This window comes from Mesocricetus auratus, unplaced genomic scaffold, assembly GCF_017639785.1.
Source record: "Mesocricetus auratus isolate SY011 unplaced genomic scaffold, BCM_Maur_2.0 Super-Scaffold_100030, whole genome shotgun sequence".
Lineage (NCBI taxonomy): Eukaryota > Metazoa > Chordata > Mammalia > Rodentia > Cricetidae > Mesocricetus > Mesocricetus auratus.
The window spans coordinates 5,164,772-5,175,128 of NW_024429211.1; the positions used below are offsets into that span (position 1 = coordinate 5,164,772).

Sequence of the window (10,357 nt, forward strand, 5' to 3'; positions counted from 1 at the left end):
GAAAAGGAGGGGAGAGAAGGACATGGGGGAGCAGGAAGGATGAGCTGCGTGAAGAAGAGCAGAGAGCAGGGTGAGAGATACCATAATAGCTGGAATCATTCTAGGTTTGAGGGGAGATCTGGCACTAATGAAATTTCCAGAGAACTACAAGGATGACACCAACTAACAATCTAAGCAATTTTAGATAGGCTCTCTTAAATCCCCTTCCCTGATAATGCGATTGACGACTACCTTATATGGCATCCTAGAGCCTTCATCCAGTGGCTGATGGAAGCAGAGGCAGATATCCACAGGTAAACACTGAACTGAACTCCTGGAAGTCAGTGACAGAGATGGAGGAGTGATGAGCAAAGGGGTCAAGACTGGGCTGGAGAAACCCAGAGAAACAGCTGACGTGAACAAGGGGGAGCTCGTGGACCCCAGACTGATGACTGAGAGGCCAGCACTGGACTGATCCAGATCCCCTAAATTTGTCAGTGGGGAGGCCTCGGCAATCTATGGGACCTCAGTATTTATCCCTGGCATGGGAATGGACTTTGGGAGCCCATGGAGGGATGCTTTCTTCAGTCTGGACACATGGGGGAGTGCCTCGGCCCTGCCCAGGATGATATGACAGACTCTGGATATCCCCAATGGAAGACCTCACTCTCCTTCGGGAGCCGGGTGGAGATTGGAGAATTTGGGGGGATGTGGGCATGACAGGGGAGGAGAAGAGGGAGAGGGAGATGGAATTGACATGTGAAGCAAGCTTGTATCTAATTTAAATAAAAAAGTATCAGCATTGACATGTTGGACTCAATTCCTACCCCTAATAGAGAAGCTATTTGGAATCGATGGCTACTAGGGAGTGGAGAATCGTCTTTCTTTGCTGGGTGACTGATCATGATTTTCCCTAGTAGATGATTCCCACACCCATGTGAATATGGGAAGCAGTAATTTAACTCACTGGTTTATAAAATTATGCATTTATAGCCGGGCGTTGGTAGCACATGCCTTTAATCCCAGCACTCAGGAGGCAGAGGTAGACAGATCTCCGTGAGTTCTGGTCTACAGAGCGAGTTCCAGGTCAGCCTCCAAAACAATACAGAGAAACCCTGTCTCAAAAAACCAAAAAAGGAAAAAATATGCATATATAGATATAGTATAGTATGTTGGGCACAGGGGAAGTTGGAAAGAGAAAATGAGCATGTGTACATGATTAAGATGTACTGTGTATAGATAGATATGAACATTTCAAATCATAAAAATATTTTAATTAAATTTTTTATTAGATGATACCTAAAAATATAAAATAGTATATATACCAACGGGGCACCAGGGATATTTTGCATGCAGCTAAATCGGGTTAATATATCTACAATCTCCAATGTTGACCATCGAGATGACAAGCATGTTGGATTATATTAAATGTCTTCCTGAAGTTTGTTGCTAGAGTATTACAGAAACACTCCAGGCCTGCATCCTCCTTCTTCTGTGGTATCTCCTACTCCTCACCTGATGAAATCTTCCAGTCTTTTATATATCTGACACGTCTCAGTTTGGAATCCACTCATTTAGATAGAAAAGACCTTGAGTAACTTCAGGAAAGATGGCGGACTAGAAGCTGTTGCCATGTTACCTGCCAAAGGGCAGAGGTAAGGTCAAGAAAAAGGACTCCCTTCCAAAGACAGAAGGAGAGGAGGAGCTTCAGAAAACTACACAAGGCAAGAAAGGACATCTCACCAGTGCAGAGAAACAGAAGGAGGCACAGTGAAAAAAAGAGCACAGCCAACTATAGCCCCAGCCATGCAGCTGCTGGAGCAGGGACACAGAAGACTCAACTGAAACTGATGCTCTCACTCTATTGTATTAACGAAAGCTTTGATTTTAAAATTTTTTTCTTCCCTTTCATACATTTGTGCATTTCACAGTCCTCATTTTTCTCGCTGGGGTGGGGTGGGGGGGACACTGTGTTTTTTGTTTTTTCTTATTTATTTTTGCTCACATTTTGATTTTTTCTTAGTATTTTTATTATGTTTTGTATTATTTATTCACACTCTTCCATCAATCTAATTTTGATTGCAAGCTATCTCATTGCTGTAAAATACCTTTTAGAGTTTCTGTTTTTATTTTTCACAGATCTCTTGACTTTTCTCTTCTTCATCATGGTCTTCTTCTATACCTAACTTTGTCTTTTCGTTAATTTAACTTTGCTTTCTGCTCTTACCCCCACTGTTTGCCCTGGCTCTCTCTACCTCATCAATTTCCTATTTTCACATTTAGTCTAAATAATCAACTTCACAGCACACTACATTAGTTTTTGCTATCTTCCATTTTAAGGTAATTAGCTATATGTTGGTGAGTTTTCATTGTTTTTAAGTGTACATGTCTGTCATGTACAGTCTTGGTAATATTGCTGCTGGTTCAGTATGTTTCTCCTCTCTGAGATGTTTTTCTTCTATCTGAGCTCTCCTGGGGATTGATCCCTCAAGGGCAGGCTGCTTACTAAGAAGATCAAACACTAAGCCTGGAAGATATATCCAGACCAAGAGATGCAAACTGCAATACACACACTCAAGAAACATTGAAAAGCAAGGCAGCATGACTTCTGTAGAGATCGTGGCTTCTCTGCTACTTCATTCAAGACACTGAATGGATTAAAAAGCTGGAGGAATGTTTCAAAATCACCAGAGTAAATGACCAGTATCATCAAATTTGAGATATACAAATGAGCTGATGAATAAAGTAAGATTATCCCAGGGCCTGGAGAGAAAGCTAGCAACATAGAGAAGAAAGGCAGTAAAATAGATGAGAGAATCCGCAATATAGATGAAATAATCAGCAAAGTAAAAGAGAAATGTAGCAAGGCAAGCTTCCACTGCCTTCTAACAAGCTAACCATGTTGTCTCCGTATCCGTGTGGAGAGCCTGCCTACCACACAACAGATCAAGGACCACACCCTGTCTCCCTCCAACACCTAACCCTCACCATCTCAGGAACCACATGGAACTCCTGTCTAGTCTTCAGGTGAGAGGCCATACCTCTGGCAACCCTGGCACCCCATCTCCGTTCTGCCAACTCACACAGAAGTCTTCTGGTGAGATCAGAAGCTATGCCTTCCCCCTAGATACACTGGGATTCCTCAGAAATCCCATCCATAAATCAGTACCAACTGGATCTATATTAAACGTCAAGCATCAGGTAAGCTGATCCTAATCCAGCCAAACTGATATTAAAGCAAGCCGAGATCCAAACGTCTATTCAAAATGGAAGCTCATCTCAATAGACACAACAAAATGGACAAGCCCTAAAACAAAACCACAAGATGACACATCTCTCCCCCTAAATTACCAATCTATTAGTAACTATCCAAAATGAGAGTATGGCAAAACTCCACATATTTCAAAAAAGTGATTATAAACATGTTCCACTAAATCAAGAACACAAACCATTGTGAGAATTTAAAAAGAATAGAAACAAACTCCTGAATGAAGAGCAAAAAGTTACAAATCAATAGCTGAATGAAATAAGAAAGACAGTAATATGAAAATAGAATTCAACAAAGAAGTGAATATACAAAAAAAAAAACTAAAATGAAGCATACCAAGGCTTGGAGACAAGGTTGAAGGACTGAAACATTCAGGACAAGTTGATAAATAGATAAATATAATGAAACACAAAGAATAATATATATATGAAATCCTCAGGAAACATCAAACTTCCAAATCTAAAAATGTTGGATCTCTAAGGACAGGAATTCCATGGCAAAGACATAGGAAGTATTTTCTGTAAAAATCATAAAACAAAGACAGGACTTTCAGAGGAGGGACTCCATTTGCCCAAGAATTAAGACCAACAATCGCCAAGTAGGACTTCATTAACTACAAGCTGCACAGTTAAAGAAATAATCAACAGGGTATAAGAGGAAGCCTAAATATGGAAAAGAATCTTTCCCAGCTATCCATCTGACAGAAGATTAATATCTAGAATATACAAAGAACAAACAAAATAATATGAATACTAATAAAACCAAATGGCCCATTGAAAACATGGGTCTGGACCTTAACAGAGAATTATCAGCTGAAGAAACATCTAATAAACATCATTAAAGTGTTCATCATCCCTAGCAATACAAAACAACCACAAAAACTCAAGCTTTAAGATTTCCTCTTACTTTAGTCAGTAAAGATCAACAAAATAGCTGACAATACATGCTTAGTGGCTGTGTAGGGAAATGGGGACACTTATTCACTGTTGGTAGGGTAGCAGCTGGCACAGCTTCTATGGAAATCAGTTTGAAGAATCTCAAAAGGCTAAAACTAAATCTACCACATGAGCCCATTATGCCACTCGTTGGCACATGAGTGAAGAGCTGTTGGAAAGATGGAGGAGGGAGTAAGGTCGATATTTTTGTTTGTTTTGTTTTTAATTTATTTTCGGGGGAGGCATACTGCAGGAGTAAGGGGCAGATATGGAACAAGTGGGAGGTGAGTGGGATCAGGGTGCGTGATGTGAATTTCTGAAGAATCAATAAAGAATTATTGTTGTTATTGTTGAGTGAAGCCTTTTCCTTGCCAGCCGCTTTGGTTTTTCCCCACCAGTCGCCTGGGCTCTGCCACATTGTAGTCCCCAAATAACACACAAGATGCTGTATTAATTATGAAGCTGTTGGCAGTTTGCTTGATCTCTTACTGGCTATCTCTGACTTAACCCCATAATTGTTAATCTAAGTATTTCTCTTACTGGAGAAAGGGTCCGGACTTCTTACCCCTATGGCGGCTACATGGTGACTCCCTGTGTTTCTCCTCCCCAGAGTCCTCCTCGACTCCTAGTCCCACCTATCTTGCTTCCCTATTGGCCAACAGTGCTTTATTGACATATACACAGGACTTCCCCATCAAATTACGTTTCTTTTTAAAAAGAGGAGCACCAACATCAGCATGTTCTTACTCCAGACACCACGTGATAAAGCTGCCTCACCCTCCTCATGACGCACCTTCAAACTGCAAGCAAAAACACTCTCCCTTAAGTTGCTCCCGCCAGGTATTTTGACACAGTGATGAGAAAAACGACCAGTATGTGACCAGTATGCCAGGTCAGGGGATGGTGGTGCAGTCGGCCTTTGTGGGGAAGGCGGAGCATATTTTAGGGTGGGTGATAATCTCTGCTCCCTCCTCTTCGTTACGCTGCAAACCTGAAGCTGCTCTACAAGTGACATCTACAGATCGAGTCACATGCATGAATCAGCTTCGTGTCCGTTAGCAGTCTCATCTCTGCGCCAAGGACATGAACTCAGGGAGTCAGAGTGGCTCTCGAGAACGGATGTGGAAGCTTCCAGAACAGTGTGAATCGCTTGGGTTGGACTCACTCTTCACATGGTCTTGTATGATTCCAGCTAGTCTCTGGGGAGGAACTGACAGTAGGGATGTTTAAATGAGTTCAGCTTCGGATGTAATAATCTGGAACCCTGGAACCGTTATACATAGCACTGTGCTCCTTACAGGGCCATTCATATTCCTGAGTGTGTGACTGTACCCACAGTAGGACCACTGGAATTCCCGAGTCTGCCTCTTGATCTGGGGACAAAAGCATCCTGTCTGGAAACTGCTGGCTGGGCTACTTCTAGGCTAACGTTTATGCTGCATTCATGACCATCTATCCCTTAACTTGACAGAATCACAAGCGCTAACCAGGCAGGGCAATGCAACTACGAGAGGCTCGGCAGGAAGAGAAGCCCAAAGGACATCATGCGTTCTGAGTAATCTAGCTCGGCTTGGTGTCTGTTGTGCTTGGCTTACCCGCAGTAATTGACGTATTAATCACAGGACTAATTTAGTGTGCAGAATTGTAATTTTAATAAGACCTTCATCTAATCTCTTTTAAAACGATTAATGTAGCAGCAGATATGAAGAAGCAGATGTCAGAAACCCCCACGACTGAAATACCATCAAATTGACATCAGATTGAGAAAGTGTGGAGACAGAAAATTCCATTTATTGAAATAACCCCCACGGCTCCCTTTGTCTTTTGCTTAATACTGAAAGAAGGAATGAGAAGAATGGGTCTTTTGAAAGTTCTAATTCTGCTGTATTATTCAGGATTCTCCAGAGATACAGAATCAGTAAGACAGCTGATTGATGGGTGGGAGGGTGACAGGTGATTGCAGAAATGACAGACAGATGGAAATGTTGTAAGGAACTGGCTTAAGTATCTATGGTAGCTCAGAAACCTAACTATCCAGTTCACGAATTTCTGAAGGCCCGAGAGCCTTGCGATTTCATGTCTGGGGGCTGAAACACTTAACATATAAAATTAACTATCACATCCATTTTCCAATGTTGCATGCAACACGTATCCATTGTGGGGGTTTTTTGTTGTTGTTGTTGGTAGTTTGAATGAGAAATATTTAAATACTTGGTCTCCAGTTGCTGGTGTTATTCTTGAAGGTTGTGGAACCTTTGGAAGGTGTAGATTTTCTGGAGGATATGCATCACCGGAGATGGACTTTGAGGAGTTCCATCATCATCCCCGTTTCTGCTTGCTTCCTCCTATGTGAAAATAAAAATAAAAATGTGGTCTATCGGCTACAGCACCTGCCCCCGTCCCATGCTGTCTCCGCCATGACGGACTCCACTTCATTCCTCTGGTGCCAAAAGACGAAATAACCCACTTCTTCCTTAAATTGCTTTTGGTCAGAGTGTTTTACCACAGAAACAGTTAAAGAAAAAATTACTAACATGTTTTTATTTGCCTTTCTTTTGCTGACATTAACATTTACTGAAATTTCTTGGAATATATCCAGTGATGTCCTAGGAGGTATCATACATGAATAATCAACACACAGAAAATAACTGTGTTCTGATTAAAATACTTAAATGAAAAATAGATGACAAAGGAGGAAACTATGTAAACTGTAGCCAACTAAATATGAGATCCCATAAACTATAGCCAAGGTAGCCCTCAATAGACAATGCCTCCTGCTGTTCTTGCAGAGGACTAGAGTTTAGTTCCCAGCACCCCCAGAAGGCAACTCATAATCTGTGGAATTTTAGCTCCAGGGAATATAATTTCCTCTTCAATGGCCACCTGAGCTACATACACATACATAAGTACAGCACGTACACATATGACCCCCCCCCCCTTTTTTTTACTCTTAAGAAAATAAAAGGAAGAGGGCAGAGTCACTTTTCATCAAGGCTATTATTTAACATTGTTTTAGAAACAAGACACCAATCAGTTATATGAAAGATAGTTATGCATCATTTCATGGTGGCGGGGGGGGGGGGATGCCATGGAGCTCAGTCCCCTGTGAGTGATGGGCTGGTGCCCTCTTGAAGCTCCACCTATAATTAAAAAACTGTGCAGTATGGGGATCATTAACCATTCTATAACAGAGGGTGGGGAGAGACTCACAAGACCCTGCCCATCCCTAAGGACCTGCACCCACTTTATAGCTTCTGAGAATGAAGATGGGGGGAAGGGAAGGACTAATAGAATTGGGTTTTTTTTTTTCTTCACTGGTATAACCCCATTCCTGTAAACAACAACTCATCAATGTTCCTGTAAGTATTGTAATTAGACTCATGGGTCGATTCCACTACACTTGGGTGAAAAAATTTGTCATCTCTTGTAGTCTCTCCAGGAAAAGCTCATACAGTAGGCAGAAGCAGCATTATACAAACTCTATTTTTTTCTAATATCAGTAGGATATTATGCAGAATTTCCATAAGCTAATTTTACATTTATTTAGGAAAAATAGCTGAGTGGCCTAAAAATACTTTTTTAAGATATGAAGAGAGAATATCATCAGTCAGCATTGGTTTGGAGATGACTTGGTTTCGATTGTCACTGTGACCTAGCGAGACACGCATGCGCAGCAGATGAACAGACCAGGGCAACACATACTGAGTGTGCAACTCCGGTGAGATGGATGGGAGAGAAACCCAGAGTTTTCAAGACAGAATCAGGATGGCAGGAGGAAGGTAGGGAAAAACGGTTTAGAGCAACGCCTCGTGCTTTTCAGAAAAATCGAAAACCTGCAAGTTTACAAATGAAACGGCAAACCATGAATTTACCAAAATAAAACATAGGAGTCCTTCTTAAATCTCTTGATGTGGAGAATACCTTCCAGAGAATAGCTAAGCCAAGAAAGGCAAAACACACAACACATAGAAAAGGGAGAGGAGGGGAAAGAGGAAGGCTTGGAGGAAGGGCAGGCTTTTGTACATCTTCAAGGGGAAAACAAAAGTAAGGTGCTGTTCACAGACGAGTGATTAAGAGGCTGAACAGAAAGAGGAAACACAAAAGAAATGGATACAAGCTAGGAAACAAGGAGGACCATAAGAGAGGCAACAGGGTCCCCCAGTGAAGCAGAGAGGGACAAAAGCCCCTGAACAAAGGGGGAGCATGGGGGAGGGGGAGGGAGGTAAGAGAAAGAGGAGGGGGGAGGAGAACATGAGGACTCAGGAAGATTGAGTCAGGAGAGGAATAGAGGAGAACAAGAAAAGAGACACATCCATAGAGGGAGCCACTATAAGTTTAAAGAGAAATCTGGCACTAGGGAATTGTACGGAGTTCCACAAGGATGACCCCAACTAGGATCCTAAGCAATAGTGGAGAGGCTACCTTAAATGTTCTTCCCCTATAATGAGAATGACGACTACCTTAAATGCCATCCTAGAGCCTTCATTCAGTACCCGATGGAAGCAGAAGCAGAGATTCACAGTCAAGCACTGAGCCAAACTCCAGTTTCAGAGAGGACTGATGAACTAAGGGGTCAAGACCATGTTTGGAAAACCCACAGAAACAGCTGACCTGAGCAAGTGGGAACTCATGGACCCGAGTATGACAGCTGGGGAACCAACATAGGACCAAACCAGGCTCCCTGAATGTGGGTGTTAGCTAGGAGCATTGGGCAGTATATGGGGCCTATGGCAGTGGAACCAGTATGTATCCCTAGTGCACGAATGGACTTCAGGAGCCCATTTCCCATGGAGGGATACTCTCTTAGCCTATATACACAGGGGAAGGCCTAGGTCCTGCCGCAAATGACTTGATGAATTTTGATGATCCCTCATGGAAGGCCTCACCCTCCCTGAGGAGTGGATGGGGGATGGCATGAGGCATTGGTGCGGGGCATGGGGAGATGAGAGGGAGAGGGAACTGGGATTGATATGTAAAATAAGATTGTTTCTAATTTAAATAAAACCTATAAAATAACAAAAAGGAAATAGATACTTTTTCACAAGCTACTGGATACTACTTCTCACTGACTAGATCTGCAGTCAGAGTTTAGTTATTCTTCACGCTGGAAAAATGCATTTACAGCAAGCTCGTATGTCCACAGAGTGTAAAGGGCTGCCAGCCTCCCAGAGGACAACACCGTGTGATCCCACCTTGAAACTACTCTGCAGGTCCGTCTGCAGACCTGTGAAATGATGCGTGTACAGTGCAAGCCCTTGAGGCGTTTGCATTCTGGCAAAACATCTGGGATAGTTTTGAATCTCCATGGCTGCAGTTTGGGTTAATGCCCCCCAAAGCCCACATGCTGAAGGGCTGGCCTCTAAGCTGTTGCATTGAGGAGGAAGAGCTTTTCTGACGTGTTGCCCAATGAGAAGCAAGGTCCCGGGATACGACAGTCAGAGAGCGTGGAGACTGCAAGTTCTTCTACTTCTTCTCTTTGCTTCCTAACCACGATGATATGCGCAGCATCTCCTGTCTTATGCACCCTCTCCACAGACCCGCGAGAAACGGCCGTGGTCTGAAACCTCCAAAACTCAGGGCTAAACTAACTGTTTCTCACAAGTTGATTGTCTCAAGTATTTTTTTGTCACAGTTGTAGAAATCTTATGAGCAACACAATATCAGACAAATAGTCACAGAACGGAATAGTTTTACATGCATTTAAAAGTTGAAACTGATATGACACAATGAATTTTTTCCTAATCAAAGGCTGATGTCTTTTGCTGTTACATTATTTTAAGTTTTGTTAAATTCTTAGATAAATCTAACATTTCAAACATCTGAAGTATGACCATTAAAGAACAAGGCCCGGCTGGCTTTGTTGACTCCCCACAGGAGGCCTTGCTCTTTCTGAGGGGTGGATGGGGGCTGGAGTTGGAGGAGGGAAGGGAGGGAGAGCTATGGTGGATATGCAAATTGAATAGAAAATTAAAAAAAGAAAAGAAAAGAACGAGGCATAGTTGCTAGTGGGGTGCAATGTAAACCCTCTTACAACAGACTTCCTTAGGACTTTCACTCATGCTCTAAGGTTGTGACATTTTGTGGGAATGGTAAGTCCAGACCTGAACAGCAGGTATGTATCTGACCAAGAAAGGCTGACAAGAACCATGCGAACTGAAGGGACAATGTTCTGCAG

At 42.5% G+C, this 10,357-nt stretch overlaps 1 long non-coding RNA gene across 1 annotated transcript in view; it reads right to left on the minus strand.

The window, feature by feature from the left end:
- Nucleotides 1-6,042: 6,042 nt before the first annotated feature.
- The window catches only part of LOC121134780, a 5,717-nt gene continuing 1,402 nt past the window's right edge, over nucleotides 6,043-10,357 (minus strand). The window contains exon 2 of the long non-coding RNA XR_005872007.1: nucleotides 6,043-6,527. This is a non-coding gene — a long non-coding RNA (uncharacterized LOC121134780). The remainder of the gene's footprint in view (nucleotides 6,528-10,357) is intronic.